Genomic DNA, 6,432 nt, shown 5'->3' on the forward strand with positions numbered 1-6,432 from the left:
GCTAAATGCTGGGATTACAAACACAAAAGACAGTTACTGCCTTCAAGAAGCTCACAGTCACAGAATCCCAGAATTTGAGAGTCGGAAGGGACTAAAGTGACTGTCTAGTCTAACCTGTACATAAAAAGAATCTCCAGGGGCAGCTAGGTGGCGCAGTGGATTCAGGAACACCTGAGTTCAAATCCAGCCTCAGACACATAACACTTACTAGCTGTGTGACCCTGGGCAAGTCACTTAACCTCACTGGCCCCCCCCCCCCCAAAAGAATCTCCATTCCAATAGGAGACAAGACATAAAGGGGAGGAGTGGCCAGGTATGAGCTGGGTTCTACAAAATTGTAAAAATATTGAATGGAACAGGAAGGCAGTCAGTTGACATGCCCTTTCCAGAGACCATGGTAAAGTTGATTTGATTACAGTCCTCAGAGCAAGAGGAGGCAGGAGCAGAGCATGCCCCCTGCCAGGGTGGTTTCTGGTGATCTGGCTAAGAGGATGGAGCAGCGGCAACAGCCTCAGAATAGAAAATGGAAGTGTGAAGATGAGGTCACACAGTCCAAGAGAATATAAAGCTAAGTGGGATAGAAAGAAGGGAGAAGAACTACAGAATTTTAAATTTATAGGAGGCAATTGCTGATGGAGGAGTAGAGCTCTGGGAAGAGACTAAGGCTATATATAGAGTTGTATGAATCACCTGCATAGAGATTATAATGAAAATAATGGGAGATAAGATCAAGAAAGAGTGTAGAGGGAGAAAAGGGCCCAAGACAAAGCCTTAGGATAGACCTAGTTAGAGACCCAACATGGATGATGAGCCAGCAAAAGAGATTGAGGGAGAGTGATCAGAGTGGGAGGAAGACAACCCAGAAAGGAGGAAAAACTATGTAAGAGGAAAGTATGGTGAACAGTGCCAAATGCTACTGAGAGATCCCAAAGGATAACTACTGAAAAAAGGCTGCCATATTGGGCAGTTAGAGCACTGGTGAATTTGGAGAGCACAGTTTCAGTTGAGTGATTAGATCAGAAGCCAGATTACAAGATGTGGGTTGAGGGAGTTAAAGGAGGAACGTGTAGGCAATGAGTATAGGCAACTTTTTCTAGGAATTTGGTTGAGAAAAGGAGAAGGGATGGCTTGGGAGAAGGATAGCTTGGGGGGGATGGTAAGGGCTAACAGGTTTTTTACATTTGGGGTAACAGCCGTGTTTACAGGCATAAGGGAAGGAATGAGTAGATAAGGAAAGAGTGAAGATTAGAGACAAGGGGAAAATGAGGTTGCGATGTGCTAGAAGAGGTGGGAGGGGAGGGGATCAAGGTCATAGGGAGAGAGATTGACCTTTTTGAGGAGAAGGATCACCTTGTCAAAGACAAGGTGAAAAATCTGAGAGAATACAGGATCGTGTCCCAGGTGTATTGAGATAAGAAAAGGAGAAAAAGGAGCAAATGATCTTAATTTTTTCAGAAAAGTTAGAATCCATAGGTGAGAGAGAAGGTAATGTTTGGGATATCTTCTATGGGCAGTAGGATAGGAAGTCAATTAGGGAGGAGTAAAAGGATTGCTTTGCCATAGTAAGGGCTTAGTCGGGTTTGGATAACATAAATTTGATGGGCAGCTAGGTGGTGCAGTGGATAGAGTGACCGGCCTCTATCCAGTCAGGAAGACTCATCTTCGTGAGTTCAAATCTGGCTCTGGATACTTTCTACCTGTGTGACCAGCAAGTCATTTAATGCTGTTTGCTCATCTGTAAAATGAGCTAGAGAAAGAAATGGCAAACCACTCCAGTATCTTTGCTGAGAAAACCCCAAAGAAGGTCACACAGAGACAGACATGACTGAAACATGAGTGAATGACAGCAAACATCTGTAGTACACCCAGTAAACACAGTCGTGTGACTTCCTCGGGCTCTATTCGGCAGCACCTGAGTAGGAGGAATCAAGGTGAGGCATGCAAGAGACGAGTGGCCAAATTTCAAGGCATTAAAGGGCCAGTGGATAACAAGGAAGTTGAGATAATACATAAACCAAAAGGCAAAGTAATAAGTAATAAAAAGCAAGACTACAAAAGAAGCCCATGACCAGTGCCAAATGGACGATTTAGGCAATATGATGGAAATATAGAAGGGAGACCAGGACTGAGGGAGGCCTCTGGCTGTGGCCTGAGGTGGTGTGGGAAGGTTTCATTGAGGTGATGCACTTGACTGGGCCTCTCTCCGAAGTTACTAATGATCTCTTAATTGCCAATTTCTCAAGCCTCAGTCTCCTCCACCTCTCAACAGCCTTTGACAGGTGATCACCCTCCCCTCTCTGATATTCTCTCCTAGTTCTCCTCCTTCCTATATGACCACTCCTCCATCACCTTTGCTGGATCCCCCTCTAGATGCCCTCTAACTAACTGGATATCCCACAGGGTTCTGCCCTAGGCCCTCTTCTCTTCTCAGCTCACATGGAATTAATTACCATCTCTGTGCTGATGATTCTCAAATCCACCTTTCCTGCCCCAGTCTTTCTGCTGACCTATCCAATCTCACATCTCCACCTGTTATACCGAGAAATTAGCGGGTTAGACCCAGACTAATTTAAATTGTGGATTTTATTAGCGTGCGGCTGCCAGGGGTATTCACATCCAAATCAAGCAGCCCCCATCAGGGGTCGAGCTAGGGTTTATATAGGGAGTATACAGGACAGGGAGGGGGATGGATCTTTGAAGTCTGGCAAGAGGAAGAGTTTTTGGGCTGGTCAAGGACACCCCTCTCCCTCTGTCCAGACATGATAATGCTCTGCAACAAAGGAAAAAACTTTCTCACAATGGAGGCTTCCAGAGATATGATCTGAGGGCTGGGGCCTGAGCAGCCAGATAAGGGTCATGCTGAGGCCCATGCATGAATACTGTTAGGCACAGTGTCCTTGGGCTGGGGAGTGGTTGTCAGAGACAGTGTTTCTGAGACTAGGGAGGCATTTTGGGGGCACAAGGACAAGCACAAGCACCTGAGCACCCCATCATTACAGGTCAGGGATCACACAAACCAGACCAGGTGTCCTGGCTTCTGGTATAAACATAATTGTCTAGAGCCATTATATTGCAAGTTTTCTTATCCATTTGCGTTGGAGGTATGGGCTGTGCTTAAGCTATGCAGGAGTACATTTCACTATTGTTTAGATTTAGGAGGAAAGAGGAAGAGGTCTAGGGCAAGATTAAGCAGCAACTTCTGCTTTCCATGGCCTAAAGGGTCCTACTACCTAAATGGTAAAATAATGTTCTGCATTACACAACTACCTTTCTGAAGACTCACACTGGATGTCCAGCAGACATCTTAAACTCAATATATCTAAACCCTCCCTCCCCACCCATTCCACCTTCCCTATTACAGTAGAGGGCACCACCACCCTCCCAGTCCCTCAGGCTTCCAACCTAAGAGTCATCTGGACTCTTCAGCATCTCTCATCGTCCATATGCAATCTGTTGCCAACGCCTGTGGATTTCACCTTTGCAGCATTTCTTGAATACCACCTCCTTCTGTCTTCTAACACTGCCACCCTTCTATCACAGACCCCCATCACAACTGTAATAGCTGACTGCTGGCCTGCCTCAATTCTCCATTCAGCTGCCAAAGTGATTTTCCTAAAGTACAGGTCTATGTCACGCCCCTACTCAATAAACTCCAATGACTTTCTGTTACCTCTAAGAAAGGCATAAAAGCCTTTTGTAACCTAGTCCCCGTCTACCTTTCCATTTTTCTTACACCTTACTCTCCACCATGTACTCTTCGATCCTGTGATACTGGCCCCTCCTGGCTGTTCCAGTCAAGACCCTCCCTCAGCTCCAGAAACTCTCCGGCTGTCTTCCATGCTCTTCCTCTACTCCACCTACCTACTTCCCTGGCTTTAAATTCCAACTAAATCCCATTTTTTTTTTTTATTGGAGGCCTACCCCAGCCCCTCTTAATACTAGTACCTTCCCTGAGTTAATTCAGTTTGTTTGCCTATTGTTTCCCCTATTACCACCCCCTCCAACTCCTCAAGGACAAAGATTGTGATTGTCTTTTGTCTCTTTCGTATCCCCACTGCTTAACACAATGCTTGGCAGTAATAGGTACTTAATAAGTGTTTATTGACTGACTTCAGGAATGGATTCGGTCAATGGGGAAAGTTGAGGAAAACACCCTGGCCATCTTGCCATCAGCCCTGCCAGCTTCTAAACTCTGAGCCAGAAACCATACTCTGGGGATTAAATCTTTTTAGCTCTAGAACTCTTGTCTTGTGGCCCCATTGTTCTGATTGGTGAATGCCTCATTATATCCCTCCATGCTTCACTTTACACCCTGGCAATCCACCCTGCCTCCCTCATTCCCTTCTCCTAGTCCTGGAACCACAGGAAAGTGTGTCGATGTACTCCCCTCTAGCTCCACTCATCATCTTTGTGACCTTCCAAATCAAAATTCCATCCTTAGCTGCCACACCCTCTTATGTGTTGTCACCCCCATAAGAAATTAAGCTTGTTTTTGCATTTCTATATCTAGCCCTTAGAACAGTGCTTTGCACTTAACAAGTACTTCATAAATGCTTTAGCATTTATTCATTCAAAAAATTAAGATTGTCAACAATTTTTTTAAAAGAGAGAGGGAAGAGAATACAGAGAGGAGCAGCACAGAGGCAAACAAGAAGGATGTGGGCCTGGCAACACCCACGGAGGCCACAGTTCACTGACTATGAAGGGGTGTGAAAGGCTATACAGAGCACTCTGAGACTCACCCGTCCCATTGTGGCATGCATGCGCTCATAGCCATAACACCCCCAGAGCCCTTTGCCTTTCTTCCTGAAAAGTGAAGCACCCTTGTCCTACCATGGAGTCCTAGAAGCCTAGATTTAGAAATGGAGACAACTTTGGAGATCACGTAATTCACCTGGTCTGCCTCCAAATCGTACGCTCCTGAGGTGGTGGTATCTATGGTATCTACAGTATCTACGGCTATGGTAGATGCTGGGGGGGCAGGTTCAGGAATCAGTGATACCAGGGTAGAATGGTGTAAAGTAAGGCACACAAGACAACAAATACTTCACTGGATCCACAAGCTCATTGCTGTATGTATTGCTTCCCTCTGTACAGCTGGGAACCCATCCACACCTCTCTGTGTAATTCTTGCTCAGATTTCTTCCAGTTTAGTTTTGTCTCCGCCACTTCCCTAGGGGCCTCTTTCTAAGACATCCTACATGTTGTGGGGACAGCCCTTGAGGTCAATGTCCTGCTTTCCTCTCAGTGAACAGGTAGCTCTGGCCCCAGAACCTGTGGACTCAAGAGATTCTAACTTCATGACAAAAGGACCACACTTAAGGGAATAATGGATGAGAGGATTCCCTTAATCTTGTCCATCCAGTTTCTTTGCATATGAACGGAAACTGCCCTTTCCAAAGTTCCTGATGATTTTTTTTTTTTTTTGGCTAGGCAGTGGGGTTAACTGACTTGCCCAGGGTCACACAGCTACTAAATGTTATGTGTCTGAGGCCGAATTTGAACTCAGGTCCTCCTGAATCCAGGGCTGGTGCTCTGTCCACTGCGCCACCCAGTTGCCCCCCCGATGATCTTTTAATAGACAAATCTAGTGCTTTTTCCCCCCCTCACGTTGCAGTTTTTTACCTCTCTTTGGCATTTATCACCCTTTCCTTCTAAATATGCTCTCCCCTCTTAAATTTTCATGATTCTCTCTTGGCTTTCCTTCTACCTGTCTGACCACTCCTTTTGTGCCCCACACATCTACAGAGGTGTACCTCTGGGTTCTGTCCTGAGTCTTCACTCTTTACGCTCTCTCTCTCTGTGATATCCTTAGCCCCAAGAGTCTCAATCCTTAGCCCCTATCTATGCACGTGAGTCCCAGATTGATTTATCCAGCCCTTGGGTCTTTTCTCAACTGCACCACCAATTACTTATTAGGCACCTCAAATTGGATGTCCTTTAGAATTCACACACTTAGCAATGTTCAAAACAGACCACACTATCTTCCCCTCTACATCCCCTGCTGTTTCTGTATAGGGCACCATCATTCTTCCAGTCAACCAGGTTTGCAGCTTCATTATCATCCCTGACTCGACTCTCTCACCCCACATATCTAATCAGCTGTCAGATCTTGTATCTACCACCATAGCTTCCCTTGCCTCCCTTTCTCTCTGCTCACACAGCCATCACCCTAGTTCAGGCCCTTTGTGATCTCTAGTCTGTACTATCACAATAGCCTCAAGCTTTGCCTCAAGCCTTTACCCAGGGGTGGGGAACCTGTGGCCTCAGGCCCACATGTGACCTTTCGACTGAGTCCAGGTTTTACAGAATAAATCCTTTCATTAAGAGGATTTGTTCTGTGAAGTTTGGATTCAGTCAAAGGCCCACTGGAGGACTAGAAGGCCACATGTGGCCTCAAGGCCACAGGTTCCCTATCCATGCTATGCACTT

Source organism: Phascolarctos cinereus, unplaced genomic scaffold (assembly GCF_003287225.1).
Source record: "Phascolarctos cinereus isolate Bilbo 61053 unplaced genomic scaffold, phaCin_HiC Scaffold_4;HRSCAF=312, whole genome shotgun sequence".
Lineage (NCBI taxonomy): Eukaryota > Metazoa > Chordata > Mammalia > Diprotodontia > Phascolarctidae > Phascolarctos > Phascolarctos cinereus.